This window comes from Oncorhynchus kisutch, linkage group LG27 (genome assembly GCF_002021735.2).
Source record: "Oncorhynchus kisutch isolate 150728-3 linkage group LG27, Okis_V2, whole genome shotgun sequence".
Classification (NCBI taxonomy): domain Eukaryota; kingdom Metazoa; phylum Chordata; class Actinopteri; order Salmoniformes; family Salmonidae; genus Oncorhynchus; species Oncorhynchus kisutch.
In genome coordinates, this window is record NC_034200.2 from 36,774,782 (window position 1) to 36,801,762 (window position 26,981).

Genomic DNA, 26,981 nt, shown 5'->3' on the forward strand with positions numbered 1-26,981 from the left:
ATTGGTACGATGACCTAAGCAAATGTCCCAAAGATGCTCAAATCCCCCAGAGATTGGTATGGTAACCCAAGCAAATGTCCCAAAGATGCTAAAATCCCCCAGAGATTGGTACAATGACCTAAGCAAATGTCCCAAAGATGCTAAAATCCCCCAGAGATTGGTATGGTAACCCAAGCAAATGTCCCAAAGATGCTAAAATCCCCCAGAGATTGGTACAATGACCTAAGCAAATGTCCCAAAGATGCTAAAATCCCCCAGAGATTGGTATGATAACCCAAGCAAATGTCCCAAAGATGCTAAAATCCCCCAGAGATTGGTATGATAACCCAAGCAAATGTCCCAAAGATGCTCAAATCCCCCAGAGATTGGTATGATAACCCAAGCAAATGTCCCAAAGCTTCTAGGCTTTGAAGGCATCTCATGGATTCAGTTTCTCTAGCAGCTGAAAATTGCTTCACCTGCGACACACCGCACCGCACCTCACATACACACACCGCACCTCACATACACACACACCACATCTCACACACACACACCTTGACGGTCTTCAGACGGAGCCATTTTGTGGCTTATTCTACTGCCGACACTGTCCCTCCAGCTCATCTCCTCCCTCCCAACCCTTACCATCATACCGTCACTGTGACAGCGACAACAAATAACCTATGTTAACCTCACTATGGGCAGCCACTTCCACTGCTCGCCACAAGAGGGAAGAGTGTGGCAAGAGGAGGACATCCCAGACCAGATGTAGAGGCATGCAGAGGATGGTAGAATCTCTTATCTTATTCCTAATGTAAGGAATAATGTATTTGTTATTCATGGCATTCTTGTCTGCATGTGTTCTATGTGTTGCACCATCCCGAACGCAACCCAGGAGTGTGGAAAGTTTGAGTGAATGGCACCACAACATTTGCAAAATAGATTATTATCTCAGAACATCCTGGTTAAGAGGTTATGTAAACAATTGCAATCATCGTTGCGCTAGCTTAATCAACGGAGAGAGAATAAGAGATCATTGCCATCTTCCTCAGTTTAGAATAAAGGGCTACCGTTTTGAGTGGTTACAGCTCTGTTGCCTTTGGTATTTGTGTGTCCATCCTGATGTATAAACCCACCCTGCCAGAAATAGCTCTAGGCTCCGGTGTGCAGACAACTGTGGGCTGTGGGTGTGGCAGGAGTACTACCTTTCAGGAGCAACGGGAAAAAAAACATTGGTCATCAGGCTCCTAACTCCATACTTGGTCTAATCATCTGCACCTGGGTCTTCAATTACACAGAACCAGTCAAATGGATCAAACCAGCCATGCAGAAATGCCCAATCCAACATCGAACCTTTGGTAATTATTCCTTGGCAATTCATGTCAATCTGATAGGATAAGCAATATGGCAATGGTTCCACCTTGCCGTCTGATAGGCTAGCCGACCTTTTCGCCGTTATTCTGCTTACACCAATGCAAACCTTTCAAGTCTAAACAAGTGACTACACAGCTTGTAGTTGTTCACTCTCCACTGCAGTGGGTACAATGAGGTATGCAGTGGGTGTAGGCACTAAGTAGTATCTAGCCAAACTATTTCAGATCTGTGCTGCCGAGTTGGATGAAGAACGGGAGACGAGGAAAGGAAGCCATTTTGGACAATCAATAAGCAGCACTATTTACCCAAGTGCCTAGTTGGCGTGTTAAAAGTTTTGCAGCCCAATGCTGTTTTTTGCATGTTAATAACTCACAAATAAATTACTTTGAGGCATCTTGTTCTATTTATAGAGAATCAAGGTCGCCATTTCGACTTGCTAACTAGTATGTGTTTTCCATCTCTCAACACTTCCCTCTCATCCATACTCCTGACATGCTCTGTGCTCATATGGGAGGATCTGAGAACGGGGCACAGTAGTAGAATCGGCATTTGAAATGTTTTGACTGTTTGAGAACTTTGTTGTTTTTTTAGAGGCCCATTTATCTCTAGGCCTCCCGAGTGGTGTAGCGGTCTAAGGCACTGCGTCTCAGCGCTCGAAACATCACTACAGACACCCTGGTTCGAATCCAGGCTGTATCACAACCGGCTGTGATTGGGAGTCCCATAGGGCGGCCCCACAATTGGCCCAGCGTTGTTCGGGTTTGGCCGGTGTAGGCGTTCATTGTAAATAAGAATTTGTTCTGAACTGACTTGCCTAGTTAAATACAGGTTAAATAAATAAAAATAGAACCCTATGCCAACAGTGCGCAACGATGCCTAATTTATCATCACCATTAAAGATAACATATCCTAATGTCCCATTATTTATATATATATATATATATATATATATATATATATATATAAAAAAAGCAAGTGTCATTTAATATTGATTTATTGAAAGCGTAATATCAACTGGTTACATTATATGGTGGAACAGAATCTCAATAAAGGCAGTATCCTCAGCGGTGGCCCTTGTAGAAACCTATGGCTGTTTAATGGCATTGTTTTGTTTTGTTTATTTAACAGACAAGACACTCTTTCTAAGCCCTTATCACAGTCAAGACATACCTATTTTATATATATAAAAAAATAAAAAATATGTAACATAAGAATAAAATAGAACTGAATATTTTTTCCAAATTGATCAAAAAAAGTTGCCAGGGATAATTGATGCGCTTCTGGAACAGTTATTCTCAGAATGCTCGCTTGAAACTGAGCTCAATTTGGAGAGTTGAAAGACAAAAAAGTCTGGGTTACAAACCAAAATGTGTCTTCTTTTCAATACACAAACATTTAATTTAGTTTAAATGGAATAAAAAAAATCCACATTGAACAACACTGCATGGTAATGAATTGCGGCCATGCTTAATGATTCTTATGAAAATATGCTCTAAATCTTCATCAAACTAATATTTTTGTGTATTTTCAGTGTGGAACCTGTCGATCTGAAAACTGTATTACTTCTACTCGTTAACCTTGCCCATGGCGCTATCGCACCGCTGACACCAGCTCAGGAGATGAGATTATACACGGGATTTACGGCAATTGGAAACAGATCAAGGACCTGGAGATTGGGTGTCTGATAAAAGATTGTTACTGGAGTATTTACTAGGAGTCCCAGTAACACAAACAACCCTGGAGGAGGTGACAACCTTAATCTCAATCTCCTGTGTTTTTTTACTTTCTGTTTCACAATCTCTTTCCACTCTCTTCTCCCTCGTCTCCCCCCCACCCCCCTTTCCCTCCTCTCTGTCCCCCCCTCTCTTTCTCCGGTTCATCAGGGTGTTATGTGCAGCTCGTCTGTATTCTTCCTTCAGGAAAGCACCAGAAGAGCGAGCTACACATTGACCACATTGGCAGCGTAGGCTAGCCCACTCACCGCAGGCGTGATGCAATGCAAACTCTATATGGCAGAGCACATCAACAACACCCACACACATATGCCACACCTACACGCTTAACGCCTACGCGTGTGTCCGCATACCAACACCTATCATGAAAAACAGTATGCCACTGTGGAGGGATGGGCATGTGTAAGAGAGTACTCGAACGGACGTCAAAGTTCCATATTTAACCGGAGATCAAATACTGTAAAACTACTTGTTGGAATGTGCTTTTGTCCCTACAAGTGAAATGTTGTCTTGAAGACTATGTTCATTTGCTTTTCACTCCAGATACACAAACTACATTCCTTAGCAAAGGATGACAGTTTTATCACAAATTCTAAAATGGTTGGTTGATGTAGGAAAATATGTTTCTTTTTTTTTTATATAATTGTGTCATTTTAGCATTTTAATAGTCCTGTTTAGTTTCCGCTTAGGCTACTTTTAAAACGACTAGTACCGTGTAGCAGTGGTTAGCCTAGGGCTAGCCTATAACCCCACCTAAACATAGCTAGATTGACTGCATGCCAACTAGGCTTGGGCGGTATACCGTATATACCGTACACCAGGTTTTCTGGAAATATCCACGGGATGGTTTTTCAATACAGTTAACTATTTCTGTAAAGTTTTTTCAATACATTTTAATATTTGTAGCTACTTTTTAAGTAAATAGTCTACAGTCAACTTGTGAGATATGTTAGGATGTCAGGCAGATCGCATTCTTCATTTCACCTGTAACATTATCTTACCATAGTTCCCCAGAACAGTTGAGCCAGTCACGTGTTTGTTTGTAAATAGCACAACAGGAGAAAGCGGGTAGCTAGGTGAGTCCAGCTGTGTATAATTGAAAAGAGGAGCGTTTTATATTGAAAGTCAGTGTTTTCTTACTTCGATAGAGTGATCAAGGATATACATATAAAATGCAACAATTTCAACGATTTGACTAAGTTACTGTTCTTATAAGAAAATGTAGGGCCTAATCTATGGATTTCACAATGGTGGGCATGGGAGGGCATAGGCCCAACCACTTGTGAAATAGGCCGACCCACTGGGGAGCCAGGCCCAGGCCCAGCCAATCAGAATGAGTTTTTCCCCACAGGGAGAACTACTGAGAACTACTGAAAACACACCCAGTCCACAGAGAGAACTACTGAAAACACACCCAGTCCACAGAGAGAACTACTGAAAACACACCCAGTCCACAGGGAGAACTACTGAAAACACACCCAGTCCACAGGGAGGACTACTGAAAACACACCCAGTCCACAGGGAGGACTACTGAAAACACACCCAGTCCACAGGGAGAACTACTGAAAACACACCCAGTCCACAGGGAGAACTACTGAAAACACACCCAGTCCACAGGGAGAACTACTGAAAACACACCCAGTCCACAGGGAGAACTACTGAAAACACATCCAGTCCACAGGGAGAACTACTGAAAACACATCCAGTCCACAGAGAGGAGGAATATTGAAAAGGGTACCACCACCTATAACTGGCCCTGCCCTGTTCAAGGGCCATTTTAACACGCCACCGGACACGCTAAGGACACGCCTGACATATATCCGGCAATAGGCACACTGCATGTCCTTGACTGTTGTAAGGCGATACCTGTGTGTGTGTGTGTGCGCTTATGCGAGGGAGGGAGAGACATAGAGAGAGTGTGAACAACAACACTGAACCAGGAGATCAATGGGGAGGGATGAAGAGAGAGGAGTGTGAGAAAGACAGCTAGAATGGACCGGAAATAAGACAGAATTGAAGAGGCAAAATACAAAAAGAGTCAGGATAGAGGAGGGAGGGTGAGGATGTATTGTGCCGTCAGAAAGTATTCAGACCCCTTTTCCACATTTTGTTTACGTTACAGCCTTTACTCAAGAACTTTCTCAGCAAATCTACACACAATAGCCCATAATGACAAAGCGAAAACAGGTTTTGAGAAGAAAAGAAAATACATTTGAAAAATAAATATCTTTATTTACGTATAAGTATTCAGACCCTTTGCTATGAGACTCAAAATTGAGCTCAGGTGCATCCTGTTTCCATTTTATTTGATTTTTTACACCTTTATTTAACCAGGTAGGCAAGTTGAGAACAAGTTCTCATTTACAATTGCGACCTGGCCAAGATAAAGCAAAGCAGTTCGACACATACAACAACACAGAGTTACACATGGAGTAAAACAAACATACAGTCAATAATACAGTATAAACAAGTCTATATACGATGTGAGCAAATGAGGTGAGATAAGGGAGGTAAAAGGCACAAAAAGGACATGATGGCGAAGTAAATACAATATAGCAAGTAAAACACTGGAATGGTAGATTTGCAGTGGAAGAATGTGCAAAGTAGAAATATAAATAATTGGGTGCAAAGGAGCAAAATAAATAAATACAGTAGGGGAAGAGGTAGTTGTTTGGGCTAAATTATAGATGGGCTATGTACAGGTGCAGTAATCTGTGAGCTACTCTAACAGCTGGTGCTTAAAGCTATTGAGGGAGATAAGTGTTTCCAGTTTCAGAGATTTTTGTAGTTCGTTCCAGTCATTGGCAGCAGAGAACTGGAAGGAGAGGCGACCAAAGGAAGAGTTGGTTTTGGGGGTGACCAGAGAGCTATACCTGCTGGAGCGAGTGCTACAGCAGGTATATTGATCGCCCTTGAGATGTTTCTACAACTTGATTGGAGTCTACCTGAGGTAAAATCAATTGATTGGACATGATTTGGAAAGGCACACACCTGTCTATATAAAGGTCCCACAGTAGTCAGAGATGGGAGAATCTTCCAGAAGGACAACCATCTCTGCAGCACTCAACCAATCAGGCCCTTATGGTAGAGTGGACAGACGGAAGCCACCTCTCAGGCACATGACAGCCCGCTTGGAGTTTGCCAGAAGGCACCTAAAGACTCTCAGACCATGAGAAACAAGATTATCTGGTCTGATGAAACCAATATTGAACTTTTTGGCCTGAATGCCAAGCGTCACATATGGAAGAAACCTGGCACCATCCCTATGGTGAAGCATGGTGGTGGCAGCATCATGCTGTGGGGATGTTTTTCAGTGGCAGGGACTGCGAGACTAGTCAGGATCGAGGCAAAGATGAACGGAGTTAAGTTTAGAGAGATCCTTGATGAAAACCTGCTCCAGAGCGCTCAGGACCTCAGACTGGGGCAAAGGTTCACCTTCCATCAGGACAACGACCCTAAGCACACAGTCAAGACAACGCAGGAGTGGCTTCGGGACAGGTCTCTGAATGTTCTTGATATTTAAAGTACAAGAGGGAAAATAAATAAACATAAATATGGGTTGTATTTACAATAGTGTTTGTTCTTCTCTGGTTGCCCTTTCCTTGTGGCAGCAGGTCACAAATCTTGCTGCTGTGGTGACACACTGGTATTTCACCCAGTAGATATGGGAGTATATCAAAATTGGGATTGTTTTCAAATTATTTGTGGGTCTCTGTAATCGGAGGGAAATATGTGTTTCTAATTTGGGCAAACATTTGGCAGGAGGTTTGGAAGTTCAGCTCAGTTTCCACCTCATTTTGTGAGTGTACTTTGGTGCGAAAGGTGCAAATCAACCACAGAACAGCAGCAAAGGACCTTGTGAAAATGTTGGAGGAAACAGGTACAAAATATCTATATCCACAATAAAACGAGTCCTATATCGACATAACCTGAAAGGCCGCTCAGCTGGAAGAAGCCACTGCTCCAAAACCGCCATAAAAAAAAGCCAGACTACGGTTTGCAACTGCACATGGGGACAAAGATCATACTTTTTGGAGAAATGTCCTCTAGTCTGATGCAACAAAAATATAACTGTTTGGCAATAATGACCATCGTTATGTTTGGAGGAAAAAGGGGGACGCTTGCAAGCTGAAGGACACCATCCCAACCGTGAAGCACGGGGGTGGCAGCATCATGTTGTGGTGTTGCTTTGCTGCAGGAGGGACTGGTGCACTTCACAAAATAGATGGCATCATGAGGTAGGAAAATTATGTGGATATATTGAAGCAACATCTAAAGACATCAGTCAGGAAGTTAAAGCTTGGTTGCAAATGGGTCTTCCAAACGGACAATGACCCTAAGCATACTTCCAAAGTTGTGGCAAAATGGCTTAAGGACAACAAAGTCCAGGTATTGGAGTGGCCATCACAAAGCCCTGACCTCAACCCTGTAGAAAATATGTGGGCAGATCTGAAAAAGTGTGTGCGAGCAAGGAGGCCTACATACCTGACTCAGTTACACCATCTCTGTCAGGAGGAATGGGTCAAAATTCACCCAACTTATTGTGGGAAGCTTGTGGAAGGCTACCCGAAACGTTTGACCCAAGTTAAAAAAATGTAAGGCAATGCTACCAAATACTAATTGAGTGTATGTAAACTTCCGACCCACTGGGAATGTGATGAAGGAAATAAAAGCTGAAATAAATCATTCTCTCGACTATTATTCTGACATTTCACATTCCTAAAATAAAGTGGTGATCCTAACTGACCTAAAACAGGGAATTTTTACTAGGATTAAATGTCAGGAATTGTGAAAAAATGAGTTTAAATATATTTGGCTATGGTAAACTTCTGACTTCAACTGTATCTGTCTAGGTTGGAACTGGTGCTGTTAAAATACAATAAATAAATTGAATTCTGAACTGGAATAAGCGGATTGATCACATCACACAGATGAATAACAGAACACAGGCTTTTTGATAGTGCAACCCCCTAAGTAACAGTACAGATTAAAAATGATCAGGCCTACTGTACATCTTAGAAATGATTGTTGAAAGAAAGTCTAGGTTGGAACTGTTGCTGTTAAAATACTTTTATTTATTTATTGTGAACTGGAATAAACTGATTGATCACATCACAGAGATGTTGACCAGAAAACACACACAGTCCTAATGAGAGCATGTCTAATATGTACAGTAACATGTCTATTCTGGTCTCTGTTTTAACAGTGTAACACTGAGGTGATGCTCAGCCTTGAAACTGTTTCTGTACTTGTTTTTGAAGTATGTCAGAGTTGAGAACCCCGACTCACATAGGTATGTGGTGCCAAACTGGACCAGAACATCATCTACAACAGGAGACCACTTCCTGTTGTAGATGAACAACCCAGAACTATGTGAGTGGGTTCTCAGTCAGGCAGGAGACCGCTTCCTGCTGTAGATGAATAACCCAGAACTGTGTGAGTGGGTTCTCAGTCAGGTAGGAGACCGCTTCCTGCTGTAGATGAACAACCCAGAACTATGTGAGTGGGTTCTCAGTCAGGCAGGAGACCGCTTCCTGCTGTAGATGAACAACCCAGAACTATGTGAGTGGGTTCTCAGTCAGGCAGGAGACCACTTCCTGTTGTAGATGAACAACCCAGAACTATGTGAGTGGGTTCTCAGTCAGGCAGGAGACCGCTTCCTGCTGTAGATGAACAACCCAGAACTATGTGAGTGGGTTCTCAGTCAGGCAGGAGACCGCTTCCTGCTGTAGATGAATAACCCAGAACTGTGTGAGTGGGTTCTCAGTCAGGTAGGAGACCGCTTCCTGCTGTAGATGAACAACCCAGAACTATGTGAGTGGGTTCTCAGTCAGGCAGGAGACCGCTTCCTGCTGTAGATGAACAACCCAGAACTATGTGAGTGGGTTCTCAGTCAGGCAGGAGACCGCTTCCTGTTGTAGATGAACAACCCAGAACTATGTGAGTAGGTTCTCAGTCAGGCAGGAGACCGCTTCCTGCTGTAGATGAACAACCCAGAACTATGTGAGTGGGTTCTCAGTCAGGCAGGAGACCACTTCCTGTTGTAGATGAACAACCCAGAACTATGTGAGTGGGTTCTCAGTCAGGCAGGAGACCGCTTCCTGCTGTAGATGAACAACCCAGAACTATGTGAGTGGGTTCTCAGTCAGGCAGGAGACCGCTTCCTGCTGCAGATGAACAACCCAGAACTGTGTGAGTGGGTTCTCAGTCAGGTAGGAGACCGCTTCCTGCTGCAGATGAACAACCCAGAACTATGTGGATTTACCTCAAAAAGCATCTTGCTTCAATCAGTTTATTCCAGTTAAGTATAACAATTATTATTGTATTTTAACAGCAACAGTTCCAACCTAGACTAGTTTTCAACAATCATTTCTACAGTAAGATGTACAGTAGGCCTGATCATTGTTCATCTTCATCTGTACTGTTACTTAGGGTTGCACTATCAGTAGCTAGTTAGCTTGCTTTGACTAACGTTAGCTATTAGCTGTGTACAAAACCAGGGGATTGTTTGAAAGAGAAACTCACATCTACTATGAGAGATAGTACTCCCTTATTTTTGCTGATCATCACCTGTTATAAAACAACAATGCCTTGCTAGTTGACTTACTTTTCCACTGTCTAGGCACTGTTTGCTGAAACATTCTGCCCTGTTCTGAAAGAACTTCCTGGGTTTACCATCATGCTGTGGATGTTTGGTCAGGACGTGTCATGAGTCCATTTGATGACAGCGGTAAGTGATGGCGAGTGGGAATGACGAGTCAGCGGCAGACAGCGCATAATCAGCTGCTGAACAACAGCGCTGCATAGTGTGGGCCGTGGAGTGATCTTCAAGAAAACTGCAGAAAAAAAGATCTGGTAAACCGCAAAGCACACGGGCATCTACCTCCACCTCTCACACAGCTGCCAAACTGAGCAGAGACAGCTGCTTATGCAGAGTTGCACTTGGCCAAATAAATTCCAGTAATTAATTAAATAATTCTAACATTTACTCTGACACGTCACGTCGCGACCCATACTTTAAGAAAGGCTGCTCTATGACAACGGTGTCTAGATGGAATTTGTGTTTGTGGTCCTGGCAACTGGACCTTTTTTGGAACACCAATATTTTTTATCTTACTGAGACTTACTGTCAGGTGGCAGAATCTGTGCTGCTGCCCTCCTTGGTTGGTGACAGAAGCACCAGATCATCAGCAAACAGCAGATTCTAGTAGGGTGAGCCTGGTGCTGCAGACTGTTCTAGTGCCCTCGCCAATTAGTTGACATATATGTTGTAGAGGTTGGGGCTTAAGCTGCATCCCTGTCTCACCCCACAACCCTGTGGAAAGAAATGTGTTTTTTGCTAATTTTAGGGATTTTATAATGTCGTATGTTTTTCCCCCAACACCACTTTCCATCAATTTGTATATCAGACACTCATGCCAAATTGACTCAAAAGCTTTTTTGAAATCAACAAAGCATGAGAAGACTTTGCTTTTGATTCGATTTACTTGTTTGTCAAATAGGGTGTGCAGGGTGAATACATGGTCTGTTGTATGGTAATTTGGTAAAAAGCCAATTTGACATTTGCTCAGTACTCTCTCTCTCTATTACCTCCCTCTATTACCTCTCTCTCTCTCTCTTACCTCTCCATCATGCCCTCCTTTCGGAAAAGCTGACCACGACTCCATTTTGTTGCTTCCAGCCTATGGACAGAGACTAAAACAGGAAGCTCCTGCGCTTAGGTGTGTTCAACGCTGGTCCGACCAAACTGATTCCACGCTTCAAGATTGCTTCGATCTCATTTGGACTGGGATATGTTCCGCATTGCGTCAAACAACAACATTGACGAATACGCTGATTCGGTGAGCGAGTTTATTAGCAAGTGCATCGGTGATGTCATACCCACAACAACTATTAAAACCTACCCAAACCAGAAACCATGGATTGATGGCAGCATTCACGCGAAACTGAAAGCGCAAACCACTGCTTTTAATCAGGGCAAGGTGACCGTAAACATGACTGAATACAAACAGTGTAGCTATTCCCTCCGCAAGGCAATCAAACCAGCTAAGCGTCAGTATAGAGACAAAGTAGAGTCAAAATTCAACGGCTCAGACACAAGAGGTATGTGGCAGGGTCTACAGTCAATCACAGATTACAAAAAGAAAACCAGCGCTGTTGCGGACCAGGATGTCTTGCTCCCAGACAGACTAAACAACTTCTTTGCTCGCTTTGAGGACAATATAGTGCCACTGACACGGCCGGCTACCAAAACCTGCGGACTCTCCTTCACTGCAGCCGACGTGAGTAAAACATTTACACATGTTAACCCTCGCAAGGCTGCAGGCCCAGACGGGATCCCCAGCCGCGTCCTCAGAGCATGCGCAGGCCAGCTGGCTGGTGTGTTTACAGACATATTCAATCAATCCTTATCCCAGTCTGCTGTTCCCACATGCTTCAAGAGGGCCACCATTGTTCCTGTTCACAAGAAAGCTAAGGTAACTGAGCTAAACGACTACCGCCCCGTAGCACTCACTTCCGTCATCATGAAGTGCTTTGAGAGACTAGTCAAGGACCATATCACCTCCACCCTACCTGACACCCTAGACCCACTCCAATTTGCTTACCGCCCCAACAGGTCCACAGATGACGCAATCGCAACCACACTGCACACGTCCCTAACCCATCTGGACAAGAGGAATACCTATGTGAGAATGCTGTTCATCGACTACAGCTCAGCATTTAACACCATAGTACACTCCAAACTCGTCATCAAGCTCGAGACCCTGGGTCTCGACCCCGCCCTTTGCAACTGGGTACTGGACTTCCTGACGGGCCACCGCCAGGTGGTGAGGGTAGGTAAGAACATCTTCACCCCGCTGATCCTCAACACTGGGGCCCCACAAGGGTGCGTTCTGAGCCCTCTCCTGTACTCCCTGTTCACCCACGACTGCATGGCCATGCACGCCTCCACCTCAATCATCAAGTTTGCAGACGACACTACAGTGGTAGACTTGATTACCAACAACGACGAGATGGCCTACAGGGAGGAGGTGAGGGCCCTCGGAGTGTGGTGTCAGGAAAATAACCTCACACTCAACGTCAACAAAACGAGATGATCGTGGACTTCAGGAAACTGCAGAGGGAGCACCCTCCTATCCACATCAACGGGACAGTAGTGGAGAGGGTAGTACGTTTTAAGTTCCTCGGCGTACACATCACGGACAAACTGAATTGGTCCACCCACACAGATAGCGTGGTGAAGAAGGTGCAGCAGCACCTCTTCAACATCAGGAGGCTGAAGAAATTCGGCATGTCACCAACACTTAAAACTTACTACCCTCTCCACTACTGTCCCGTTGATGTGGATAGGGGGGTGCTCCCTCTGCAGTTTCCTGAAGTCCACAATCATCTCCTTAGTTTTGTTGACGTTGAGTGTGAGGTTATTTTCCTGACACCACACTCAGAGGGCCCTCACCTCCTCCCTGTAGGCCATCTCGTCGTTGTTGGTAATCAAGCCTACCACTGTTGTGTCGTCCGCAAACTTGATGATTGAGTTGGAGGCGTGCGTGGCCACGCAGTCGTGGGTGAACAGGGAGTACAGGAGAGGGCTCAGAACGCACCCTTGTGGGGCCCCAGTGTTGAGGATCAGCGGGGTGGAGATGTTGTTGCCTACCCTCACCACCTGGGGGCAGCCCGTCAGGAAGTCCAGTACCCAGTTGCACAGGGCGGGGTCGAGACCCAGGGTCTCGAGCTTGATGACGAGCTTGGAGGGCACTATGGTGTTAAATGCCGAGCTGTAGTCGATGAACAGCATTCTCACATAGGTATTCCTCTTGTCCAGATGGGTTAGGGCAGTGTGCAGTGTGGTTGAGATTGCATCGTCTGTGGACCGATTTGGGCGGTAAGCAAATTGGAGTGGGTCTAGCGTGTCAGGTAGGGTGGACGTGATATGGTCCTTGACTAGTCTCTCAAAGCACTTCATGATGACGGAAGTGAGTGCTACGGGGCGGTAGTCGTTTAGCTCAGTTACCTTAGCTTTCTTGGGAATAGCCTCTCCCTCTCCGTATTACCTCTCACCTCTCCGTATTACCTCTCCGTATTACCTCTCCCTCTCCGTATTACCTCTCACCTCTCCGTATTACCTCTCCGTATTACCTCTCCCTCTCCGTATTACCTCTCACCTCTCCGGATTACCTCTCCGTATTACCTCTCACCTCTCCGTATTACCTCTTACCTCTCCGTATTACCTCTCACCTCTCCGTATTACCTCTCACCTCTCCGTATTACCTCTCACCTCTCCGTATTACCTCTCCCTCTCACCTCTCCCGCTTTGCATTACCTCTCCGCATTACCTCTCCCTCTCCGCATTACCTCTCTATATTACCTCTCCCTCTCCGTATTACCTCTCCCTCTCCGTATTACCTCTCACCTCTCCGTATTACCTCTCACCTCTCCGTATTACCTCTCCGTATTACCTCTCCGTATTACCTCTCCGTATTACCTCTCCGTATTACCTCTCCGTATTACCTCTCACCTCTCCGTATTACCGCTCACCTCTCCGTATTACCGCTCACCTCTCCGTATTACCGCTCACCTCTCCGTATTACCTGTCCCTCTCCGTATTACCTCTCTGCATTACCTCTCCCTCTCACCTCTCCCGCTTTGCATTACCTCTCTGCATTACCTCTCCCTCTCCGCATTACCTCTCTATATTACCTCTCCCTCTCCGTATTACCTCTCCGCATTACCTCTCCAGCTTTGCATTACCTCTCCGCATTACCTCTCCACATTACCTCTCCCTATCCGCATTACCTCTCCATATTACCTCTCCCTCTCCGCATTACCTCGCCACATTACCTCTCCCTCTCCTCTGTTGTCTTCTATTACAACCTCTACCCTTCTGTTATTACAGTCTCCTCCGTTGTCTTTACACTCCCACTACTAGTACTTTTTCCTCTTGCCCTTCCACTCAGTCCTTAGTAATGTACTGTCCATTAAACCAGGCCTGGATTGACCCCTATAACAGCCCTGGTAATGGACACAGGGATTACAATCTCAACAGGGGAGTAACCAATTAATCAGAAGCTGTTGGTCTAGCACAGAGATAAGACCATAATTGTCAGAGCAATTATAGTTTATTAGGATGTTACAAACTAGGATACCACAATAGGATACATTTTGGATAAACAAACTACAACTCACATGGACCTCAGCGTAAAACTATTTATCACACGCCAGCGCGCAGACATACACACACACACAATGCTAGTGCGCACACAGACACGCACACACATGAACAAAGTCTGAACATAAACTGCAAATGCATGAACACACCCACATCCCACACACACTGCCAGTCTCCTTCTCACCCACACACACCTATGGTGCCCAGCCAGCCAGTCAGCCAGTCAGTCAGTCTCTGAACAGCAACAGTGAGCAGCAGACACCTGGCTGGCTCGTTGGCCTGTATCCTGTCTGTGGGTACTGAGGGGGACAGAGGGGGGGGGGAACAGAGGACCTCCTGTGTAACCAAGCAGGCCCTGACTCACTGACTTACTGATTGCCTGACTCACTGACTCGCTGGCTGCCTGAATGGCTGACTGACTGACTGATTGCCTAAATGGCTGCCTGAATGGCTGACTGACGGTTTGCCTGAATGGCTGACTGACTCTTACCTCATCAACTCACCTGGCTCTGGATCCGCCCCTGTCATGTAGATGTCTCACCAAAAGAGACAAAATAAACATTAGCTCTCACAGATATTCTGGGCTTTGCGGTCACAAGCCTGTTTTCGCAAGGAAATGGTCAACCAGTGTGTGTGTGTGTGTGTGTGTGTGTGTGTGTGTGTGTGTGCATAGGAGTATGTGGTTGGGTGGCTGTGTAGAAACAGTAGAAAGTGCACTGTGTGTCCAACTTTGTTTTGGTCTTACTGCTAAGAAACCACAAAAGCCATGTCAAACTTAGCAGTTTTACTCACTGCTTTAGCACACTCCGCCAACCCTGATGTCCTTGCGGTGTCTGAATCCTGAGGCCACCAACAATTCTGAGATTTCCATACCCAACTACAACATTTTCCGTCAAGATATAACTGCTAAAGGGGGAGATAGCCTGCAAAGTTCTGTCATACTTTCCCGGTCAAACAAGTTGAACTTCTAATTTATTAAATTAACCTCTCCAGAAATAAGTCTCTCACTGTTGCCGCCTGCTATCGACCCCCTGACCTCCCAGCTGTGCCCTGGGCACCATTTGTGAATTGATCGCCCCCCATCTAGCTTCAGAGTTCGTTCTGTTAGGTGACCTAAACTGGGATATGCTTAACACCCCGGCAGTCCTACAATCAAAGCTAGATGCCCTCAATTTCACACAAATCATCAAGGAACCCACCAGGTACAACCCTAAATCCGTAAACATGGGCACCCTCATAGATATTATCCTGACCAACTTGCCCTACAAATACACCTCTGCTGTTTTCAATCAGGAGCTCAGCGATCACTGCCTCATTGCCTGTATCCGCTATGGGTCCGCGGTCAAACGACCACCCCTCATCACTGTCAAACGCTCCCCAAAACACTTCTGCGAGCAGGCCTTCTAATCGACCTGGCCCAGGTATCCTGGAAGGATATTGACCTCATCCCGTCAGTCATTCTTTAAAAGTAATGCCCTCACCATCTCACCATCTTAGCCCTGTTCAAAAAATGCAGAACTATATAGCCTTTGGTTCACTCCAGACCTGACTGCCCTCGACCAGCACAAAAACATCCTGTGGCGGACTGCAATAGCATCGAATAGTCCCCGCGATATGCAACTGTTCAGGAAAGTCAGGAACCAATACACGCAGTCAGTCAGGAAAGCAAAGGCTAGCTTTTTCAAACACAAATTTGCATCCTGTAGCTCTATCTCCAAAAATTTTTGGGACACTGTAAAGTCCATGGAGAATAAGAGCACCTCCTCCCAGCTGCCCACTGCACTGAGGCTAGGTAACACGGTCAAAACTGATAAATCCATGATAATTGAACATTTCAATAAGCATTTCTCAACGGCTTGCCATGCCTTCCTCCTGGCTACTCCAACCCTGGCCAACAGCTCTCCCCCCCCCCCCCCCACCGCGCACAACTCGTCGCCCAAGCCTCCCCAGCTTATCCTTCACCCAAATCCAGACAGCAGATGTTCTGAAAGAGCTGCAAAACCTGGACCCATACAAATCAGCTGGGCTAGACCATCTGGAACCTCTATTTCTAAAACTATCCGCCGCCATTGTTGCAACCCCTATTACCAGCTCGTTCAACCTCTCTTTCGTATCGTCCGAGATCCCTAAAGATTGGAAAGCTGCCGCGGTCATCCCCCTCTTCAAAGGGGGTGACACCCTAGACCCAAACTGTTACAGACCTATATCCATCCTGCCCTGCCTATCTGAAGTCTTCAAAAGCCAAGTTAATAAACAGATTATTGACCATTTCAAATCCCACTGTACCTTCTCCGCTGTGCAATCCGGTTTCCGAGCCGGTCACGGGTGCACCTCAGCCACGCTCAAGGTACTAAACGATATCATAACCGCTATCGATAAAAGACAGTACTGTGCAGCCGTCTTCATCAACCTGGCCAAGGCTTTCACTCTGTCAATCCCCGTATTCTTATCAGCAGACTCGAGAGCCTTGGTTTTTCTAATGACTGCCTCGCCTGGTTCAACTACTTCTCAGATAGAGTTCAGTGTGTCAAATCGGAGGGCATGTTGTTCGGACCTCTGGCAGTCTCTATGGTGGTGCCACAGGGTTCAATTCTCGGGCCGACTCTTTTCTCTGTATATATCAATGATGTCGCTCTTGCTGCGGGCGATTCCCTGATCCACCTCTACGCAGACGGCACCATTCTGTATACTTCTGGCCCTTCCTTGGACACTGTGCTAACTAACCTCCAAACGAGCTTCAATGCCATACAACACTCCTTCCGTGGCCTCCAACTGCTCTTAAACGCTAGTAAAACCAAATGCATGCTTTTCAACCGTTCGCTGCCTGCACCCGCCCCCCCGACTGGCATCACCACCCTGGACGGTTCCGACCTAGAATATGTGGACAACTACAGTGCCTTGCGAAAGTATTCGGCCCCCTTGAACTTTGCGACCTTTTGCCACATTTCAGGCTTCAAACATAAAGATATAAAACTGTATTTTTTGTGAAGAATCAACAACAAGTGGGACACAATCATGAAGTGGAACGACATTTATTCGATATTTCAAACTTTTTTAACAAATCAAAAACGGAAAAATTGGGCGTGCAAAATTTTTCAGCCCCTTTACTTTCAGTGCAGCAAACTCTCAGTGAGGATCTCTGAATGATCCAATGTTGACCTAAATGACTAATGATGATAAATACCATCCACCTGTGTGTAATCAAGTCTCCGTATAAATGCACCTGCACTGTGATAGTCTCAGAGGTCCGTTAAAAGCGCAGAGAGCATCATGAAGAACAAGGAACACACCAGGCAGGTCCGAGATACTGTTGTGAAGAAGTTTAAAACCGGATTTGGATACAAAAAGAATTCCCAAGCTTTAAACATCCCAAGGAGCACTGTGCAAGCGATAATATTGAAATGGAAGGAATATCAGACCACTGCAAATCTACCAAGACCTGGCCGTCCCTCTAAACTTTCAGCTCATACAAGGAGAAGACTGATCAGAGATGCAGCCAAGAGGCCCATGATCACTCTGGATGAACTGCAGAGATCTACAGCTGAGGTGGGAGGCTCTGTCCATAGGACAACAATCAGTCGTATATTACACAAATCTGGCCTTTATGGAAGAGTGGCAAGAAGAAAGCCATTTCTTAAAGATATCCATAAAAAGTGTCGTTTAAAGTTTGCCACAAGCCACCTTGGAGACACACCAAACATGTGGAAGAAGGTGCTCTGGTCAGATGAAACCAAAATTGAACTTTTTGGCAACAATGCAAAACGTTATGTTTGGCGTAAAAGCAACACAGCTCATCACCCTGAACACATCATCCCCACTGTCAAACATGGTGGTGGCAGCATCATGGTTTGGGCCTGCTTTTCTTCAGCAGGGACAGGGAAGATGGTTAAAATTGATGGGAAGATGGATGGAGCCAAATACAGGACCATTCTGGAAGAAAACCTGATGGAGTCTGCAAAAGACCTGAGACTGGGACGGAGATTTGTCTTCCAACAAGACAATGATCCAAAACATAAAGCAAAATCTACAATGGAATGGTTCAAAAATAAACATATCCAGGTGTTAGAATGGCCAAGTCAAAGTCCAGACCTGAATCCAATCGAGAATCTGTGGAATGAACTGAAAACTGCTGTTCACAAATGCCCTCCATCCAACCTCACTGAGCTCGAGCTGTTTTGCAAGGAGGAATGGGAAAAAAATTCAGTCTCTCGATGTGCAAAACTGATAGAGACATACCCCAAGCGACTTACAGCTGTAATCGCAGCAAAAGGTGGCGCTACAAAGTATTAACTTAAGGGGGCTGAATAATTTTGCACGCCCAATTTTTCAGTTTTTGATTTGTTAAAAAGGTTTGAAATATCCAATAAATGTCGTTCCACTTCATGATTGTGACCCACTTGTTGTTGATTCTTCACAATAAAATACAGTTTTATATCTTTATGTTTGAAGCCTGAAATGTGGCAAAAGGTCGCAAAGTTCAAGGGGACCGAATACTTTCGCAAGGCACTGTATAAATACCAACTATAAATACCTAGGTGTCTGGTTAGACTGTAAACTCTCCTTCCAGACTCATATTAAACATCTCCAATTCAAAATCAAATCTAGAATCGGCTTCCTATTTCGCAACAAAGCCTCCTTCACTCACGCCGCCAAACTTACCCTAGTAAAACTGACTATCCTACCGATCCTCGACTTCGGCGATGTCATCTACAAAATAGCTTCCAATACTCTACTCAGCAGACTGGATGCAGTCGATCACAGTGCCATCCGTTTTGTTACCAAATCACCTTATACCACCCACCACTGCGACCTGTACGCTCTAGTTGGCTGGCCCTCGCATCATATTTGTCGCTAGACCCACTGGCTCCAGGTCATCTATAAGTCTATGCTAGGTAAAGCTCCGCCTTATCTCAGTTCACTGGTCACGATAACAACACCCAACCGTAGCACATGTTCCAGCAGGTATATCTCACTGATCAAGCCAACACCTCATTTGGCTGCCTTTCCTTCCAGTTTTCTGCTGCCAGTGACTGGAACGAATTGCAAAAATCGCTGAAGTGGGAGACTTATTTCCCTCACCAACTTTAAACATCAACTATCTGAGCAGCTAACCGATCACTGCAGCTGTACATTGGGTGGTCTATTTACAGATGGACAATCTACCTACCTTATCCCCATACTGTTTTTATTTTATTTACTTTTCTGCTCTTTTGCACAACAGTATCTCTACTTGCACATCCTCATCATCTGCTCATTTATCACTCCAGTGTTAATCTGCTAAATTGTAATGATTCGCTCCTATGGTCTATTTATTGCCTACCTCCTCATGCCTTTTGCACACACTGTATCTAGACTTTCTTTTTTCTACTGTGTCATTGACTTGTTTATTGTGTTATTGGTTTGTTTATTGTTTACTCCATGTGTAACTCTGTGTTGTTGTCTGTGTCACACTACTTTGCTTAATCTTGGCCAGGTCGCAATTGCAAATGAGAACTTGTTCTCAACTAGCCTACCTGATTAAATAAAGGTAAAATAAAATAAAAAATTAAATAAACATTCAAAACAGCACCGTAACTCAGGATCTCACTTGCTCATTCCCTCCTCCAATCAGAGCCAGACTGATTTCATTTCCTGTATGCATCGCTGAGATACTGTGGACATAATAAGCACAGCTTTGACAGTGAAGGTAAATCAGATCTCATTCCTGTATTGCATTTGGCCAGACTCTACATTCAGACTCCATTTGGCCAGACTCTACATTCAGACTCTACATTCAGACTCCATTTGGCCAGACTCTACATTCAGACTCCATTTGGCCAGACTCTACATTCAGACTCCATTTGGCCAGACTCTACATTCAGACTCCATTTGGCCAGACTCTACATTCAGACTCCATTTGGCCAGACTCTACATTCAGACTCCATTTGGCCAGACTCTACATTCAGACTCCATTTGGCCAGACTCTACATTCAGACTCCATTTGGCCAGACTCTACATTCAGACTCCATTTGGCCAGACTCTACATTCAGACTCCATTTGGCCAGACTCTACATTCAGACTCTACATTCAGACTCCATTTGCCAGATGAGGAACTTGCCTGACACACCCATTCGTTCTAACTAATAAACATTTTTACCAAAGTGTACATACTATACACACACACACACACATCCAAAGTCTTACCTGCTAGCTGTTGGGTTGCTATCTGAAGACAGAGCACCGGGTGTCCTTCTGTCTGTCGTCCCTCGGCCTCTATCTGGGGACAAGCCTACTCTCGGGGACAGTAGAGACGAGGTCTAGTGGTCGTTGGTTGTGTATGGGGGGGAAGGTCAGAGGTCACCCACGGACTGGTTGGCGGCAGGCCCCAGTCCGTGGCGAGGCACAGCTCTGGCTAGGAGTCCATCATGGTGCTGCGATGTTGTGCGGAAAGGTCAGCTGGTCACATGGTCCCGTACATCCCCGTCCATGGAAAACCACACACGACAACACACACCCAGGGGTCTGTTTCTGGAAACTGCCTGGGGGGGGGAAAGGTCTCAGAATCACCGAAATAACAATGAATGTCAACCTACAGCCATATTTACTGGAAGTTGTACTGAAGGCTCCTCCTACTTGATGAAGGATACTGTACAACATCGATACCAACTATGACTAGGAATTGCCAAGGACGATATTATCACGATAATTAGGTGCAGATACGATATGTAGTGTGATTCTCACGATTCTATATGTAGTGTGATTCTCACGATTCTATACGTAGTGTGATTCTCACGATTCTATATATAGTGTGATTCTCACGATTCTATATGTAGTGTGATTCTCACGATTCTATATGTAGTGTGATTCTCACGATTCTATACGTAGTGTGATTCTCACGATTCTATATATAGTGTGATTCTCACGATTCTGAACATTTAACATTTATTATGAACATTTGAACATCTTGGCCATGGTCTGTTATAATCTCCACCCGGCACAGCCAGAAGAGGACTGGCCACCCCTCATAGCCTGGTTCCTCTCTCGGTTTCTTCCTAGGTTTTGGCCTTTCTAGGGAGTTTTTCCTAGCCACCGTGCTTCTACACCTGCATTGCTTGCTGTTTGGGGTTTTAGGCTGGGTTTCTGTACAGCACTTTGATATATCAGCTGATGTAAGAAGGGCTATATAAATAAATTTGATTCTCACAATTCTATACGTAGTGTGATTCTCACAATTCTATACGTAGTGTGATTCTCACGATTCTATACGTAGTGTGATTCTCACGATTCTATACGTAGTGTGATTCTCACGATTCTATACGTAGTGTGATTCTCACGATTCTATACGTAGTGTGATTCTCACGATTCTATACGTAGTGTGATTCTCACGATTCTATACGTAGTGTGATTCTCACGATTCTATATGTAGTGTGATTCTCACGATTCTATACGTAGTGTGATTCTCACGATTCTATACGTAGTGTGATTCTCACGATTCTATACGTAGTGTGATTCTCACGATTCTATACGTAGTGTGATTCTCACGATTCTATATGTAGTGTGATTCTCACGATTCTATACGTAGTGTGATTCTCACGATTCTATATGTAGTGTGATTATCACGATTCTATACGTAGTGTGATTCTCACGATTCTATACGTAGTGTGATTCTCACGATTCTATATACGTAGTGTGATTCTCACGATTCTATACGTAGTGTGATTCTCACGATTCTATACGTAGTGTGATTCTCACGATTCTATATGTAGTGTGATTCTCATGATTCTATATGTAGTGTGATTCTCACGATTCTATATGTAGTGTGATTCTCACGACTCTATACGTAGTGTGATTCTCACGACTCTATACGTAGTGTGATTCTCATGATTCTATACGTAGTGTGATTCTCACGACTCTATACGTAGTGTGATTCTCAATGTATTGTGATTCGATACTGTGATTTTATTGCGATTTGATGTTCCCGAACATATAACTCACTATATGTCTGCTGTAGAGAGACAAGAGAGAGCAGGAGAAAATGAGTTTTTGATCAGACAGGGAAGTAAAAGTGCTGAAAACATGTTGGCTCACAATTGAAAAATAAGACAGATAGCAAAGTATATGTTGTGGAGCAGGTACAGTCGACCTGCACTAACTAATGCTTAGTAGCAAAAAAATATATTTGTTTTTACTAATCGATAGTAAGTATCGATAGAATATCATCCAAAATAATATTGTGATATATAACTGTATCGAGTTTCCCCCCCCCCATCACTAACTTTAGACCTACTTTGGCCTAAGATCAAAGCAGGTAACGTGGGTTGTTGCAACATAGGCTCTCTTCAAGACTGGAAACAAAACCCTGTGTTTTCTATGCAAACATAAAACCACAGTGATCATTACACCCTGATGAGTGATGGGGTCAGACTGAGCACACAGAGGTGGTCTAAACTGAGTGCTCAACAGGGGGCCTACTGCCAACTTCAACAAGCATCAATATCTAATGAGGTAAAAGATGAGGGGGGGGGGGGGCAGTCGTTCTCTGATGTTACTTTATGCATGGAGTCCAGAGATGCTAGGAGAGAGTCCACCAGTCAGTCAGTCCACCAGTCAGTCAGTCCACCAGCCAGTCAGTCCACCAGCCAGTCAGTCCACCAGCCAGTCAGTCAGTTCACCAGTTAGTCGGTCAGTCCACCAGCCAGTCAGTGTGTCAGTCCACCAGTCCACCAGTCAGTGTGTCAGTCCACCAGTCAGTCAGTCCACCAGCCAGTCGGTCAGTCCACCAGTTAGTCAGTCAGTCCACCAGTCAGTCAGGCCACCAGTCAGTCAGTCCACCAGTCAGTCAGTCCACCAGTCAGTCAGTCCACCAGCCAGTCGGTCAGTCCACCAGCCAGTCGGTCAGTCCACCAGTTAGTCAGTCAGCCCACCAGCCAGTCGGTCCAACAGTCAGTCAGTCAGTCCACCAGCCAGTCGGTCAGTCCACCAGCCAGTCGGTCAGTCCACCAGTTAGTCAGTCAGTTCACCAGTTAGTCAGTCAGTCAGTCCACCAGCCAGTCGGTCAGTCCACCAGTTAGTCAGTCAGTTCACCAGTTAGTCAGTCAGTCAGTCCGTCAGTCAGTTCACCAGTCAGTCAGTTCACCAGTCAGTCAGTCAGTTCACCAGTCAGTCAGTCAGTCCGTCAGTCTACCAGTCAGTCAGTCAGTTCACCAGTCAGTCAGTCAGTTCACCAGTCAGTCAGTCAGTTCACCAGTCAGTCAGTCAGTTCACTAGTCAGTCAGTCAGTCAGTGTGTCAGTAAAGTCAAGTGCTACTGCACAGCTAAACTGACAATTCTACATCCTAAGTAAGAAATTAAACCAAAAATCCTCTGAGGGAGAAGTTATATTTATTAATATTTTTATTTAACCTTTATTTAACTAGGCAAGTCAGTTGAGAACAAATTCTTATTTACTATGACGGCCTACGTTGAAGTCCTTACCAGGTGAAGATCAACTCCCTTCAAACCACCTTAAGGTGAGGTTATCCTAACTAAAGCACCAGGGAAATGATCCATCTGGGCTGAGCTTCCTGTTATTTCAGTTACTAATAACACACCATGTATTAATGCTAGAGCTAACCATCACACCTGAGTTACTCTACAATAACACACCATGTATTAATGCTAGAGCTAACCATCACACCTGAGTTACTCTACAATAACACACCATGTACTAATGCTAGAGCTAACCATCACACCTGAGTTACTCTACAATAACACACCATGTACTAATGCTAGAGCTAACCATCAGGTGTTTTTATGAGGACACGTAGAGTGCGTGCTTGGGCGAGAGGCAGGTGATCATCTTTCTCTGAGCGGGCGTCCAGAAAACGGAATATACACACCAAGAGACATAATTTAACTGAGGGACGCGCGCACACACACACACACTATACCGAATTGAATTATAGTTACGCAATTCACTCAGTGGGCAGTTGCAGGAGACGGTATCTGTAGAGTGTTCAGAAAACAAAGTCTACCTAGGGAGGACAGTCATCGATACAGATCAGTCCTTGTGCCTAGGCCTAATTTAGATGGTAAATGTTCACTGCTTGCACAATGTTGTACAGTTTAAAAACGTGTCATTACCATTACCGGATCTGAATTGTCATAAAAATAAAAAAATGGCCGATTTCCTTGTAACCACATTGAGCCAGAATTGCACCGTAGCCATGATATGAATGTGATCCATTAACAAAACAGAGGAAAAATGGAAGTGGACCAGTCAACCCTGTCAACCCACCTCTGATTCACAGGTCAGCAGTGAGGCCTTTCATTGATGTGGCCATAATGAAATCATCACACCACTGTTAGAAAAACAAGGGCGATTGAATGGCCAATCTTTATTAATCATGAGCACTTGAACACAGACAACTGGCATTATTTCTTTGCACGATTGTCCCTCGTGTCCCGAGGTGACGTTTAAGGTCAGTAACATGGTAGTGACTGAGGTCTGAGTGATAAACAGTAACATGGTAGTGACTGAGGGCTGAGTGATAACCAGTAACATGGTAGTGACTGAGGGCTGAGTGATAAACATGGTAGTGACTGAGGGCTGAGTGATGTAACAGTAACATGGTAGTGACTGAGGGCTGAGTGATAAACAGTAACATGGTAGTGACTGAGGGCTGAGTGATAACCAGTAACATGGTAGTGACTGAGGGCTGAGTGATAAACATGGTAGTGACTGAGGGCTGAGTGATGTAACAGTAACATGGTAGTGACTGAGGGCTGAGTGATAAACAGTAACATGGTAGTGACTGAGGGCTGAGTGATAAACATGGTAGTGACTGAGGGCTGAGTGATGTAACAGTAACATGGTAGTGACTGAGGGCTGAGTGATAAACAGTAACATGGTAGTGACTGAGGGCTGAGTGATAAACAGTAACATGGTAATGACTGAGGGCTGAGTGATAAACAGTAACATGGTAATGACTGAGGGCTGAGTGATAAACAGTAACATGGTAGTGACTGAAGGCTGAGTGATAAACAGTAACATGGTAGTGACTGAGGGCTGAGTGATAAACAGTAACATGGTAGTGACTGAGGGCTGAGTGATAAACAGTAACATGGTAATGACTGAGGGCTGAGTGATAACCAGTAACATGGTAGTGACTGAGGGCTGAGTGATAAACAGTAACATGGTAGTGACTGAGGGCTGAGTGATAAACAGTAACATGGTAGTGACTGAGGGCTGAGTGATAAACAGTAACATGGTAGTGACTGAGGGCTGAGTGATAAACAGTAACATGGTAATGACTGAGGGCTGAGTGATAAACAGTAACATGGTAGTGACTGAAGGCTGAGTGATAAACAGTAACATGGTAGTGACTGAGGGCTGAATGATAACCAGTAACATGGTAGTGACTGAGGGCTGAGTGATGTAACAAGTAGAGGTCGGCCGATTAATCGGAATGGCCGTTTAATTAGGGCCGATTTCAAGGTTTCATAACAATCTGTAATCTGCATTTTTGGACACTGATCATGGCCGATTACATTGCACTCCACGAGGAGACTGCGTGGCAGGCTGACTACCTGTTACACGAGGGCAGCAAGAAGCCAAGATAAGTTGCTAGCTAGCAATAAACATATCTTATAAAAAAACGATCAATTTTAACATAATCACTAGTTAACTACACATGGTTGATGATATTACTAGTTTATCTAGCTTGTCCTGCGTTGCATATAATCGATGCAGTGCCTGTTAATTTATCATTGAAGCACAGCCTACTTCCCCAAACGGGTGATTTAACAAGCGCATTCGCTTAAACATCAACGCCTTTCTTAAAAACCAATACTCAAGTATATATTTTTAAACCTTCATATTTAGTTAATATTGCCTGCTAACATGAAGTTCTTTTAACTAGGGAAATTGTGTCACTTCTCTTGCGTTCTGTGCAACAGAGTCAGGGTATATGCAGCAGTTTGGGCCGTCTGGCTCGTTGCGAACTGTGTGAAGACTATTTCTTTCTAACAAAGACAGCCAACTTCACCAAACGGGGGATGATTTAACAAAAGCACATTTGCGAAAAAAGCACAATCATTGGACGAATGTACCTAACCATAAACATCAATGTACCTAACCATAAACATCAATGTACCTAACCATAAACATCAATGTACCTAACCATAAACATCAATGTACCTAACCATAAACATCAATGTACCTAACCATAAACATCAATGGCTTTCTTAAAATCAATACACAGAAGTATATATTTTTAAACCTGCATATTTAGTTAAAAGAAATCCAGATTTGCAGGCAATATTAAACTATGGAAATTGTGTCACTTCTTTTGCATTCATTGCACGCAGAGTCAGGGTATGTGCAACCGTTTGGGCCACCTGGCTCGTTGCGAAATAATTTGCCCGAATTTTACGTAATTATGACATACATTGAAGGTTGTGCAATGTAACAGCAATATTTAGACTTATGGATGCCACCCGTTAGATAAAATACGGAACAGTTTCCGTATTTCACTGAAAGAATAAACGTTTTGTTTTCGAAATGTTAGTTTCTGGATTTGACCATATTAATGACCTAAGGCTCGGGCCTACCGAGTGGTGCAGTGGTCTAAGGCACAGCGGCGCACAATTGGCCCAGCGTCGTCCGGGTTAGGAGAGGGTTTGGCCGGCAGGGATGTCCTTGTGCCATCACGCACTAGTGACTCCTGTGGCGGGCTAGGCACAGTGCACGCTGACACGGTCGCCAGGTT

The 26,981-nt window shown here is 44.6% G+C and overlaps 1 protein-coding gene across 1 annotated transcript in view; it reads right to left on the minus strand.

Moving 5' to 3' along the window:
• LOC109871850 (activated CDC42 kinase 1) overlaps positions 1-26,981 on the minus strand; it is a 106,646-nt gene that overhangs the window by 74,073 nt on the left and 5,592 nt on the right. Inside the window, exon 2 of the mRNA XM_031806797.1 lies at positions 20,437-20,771. The gene's annotated coding sequence lies outside the window, so the exon portion shown is untranslated. The remainder of the gene's footprint in view (positions 1-20,436; positions 20,772-26,981) is intronic.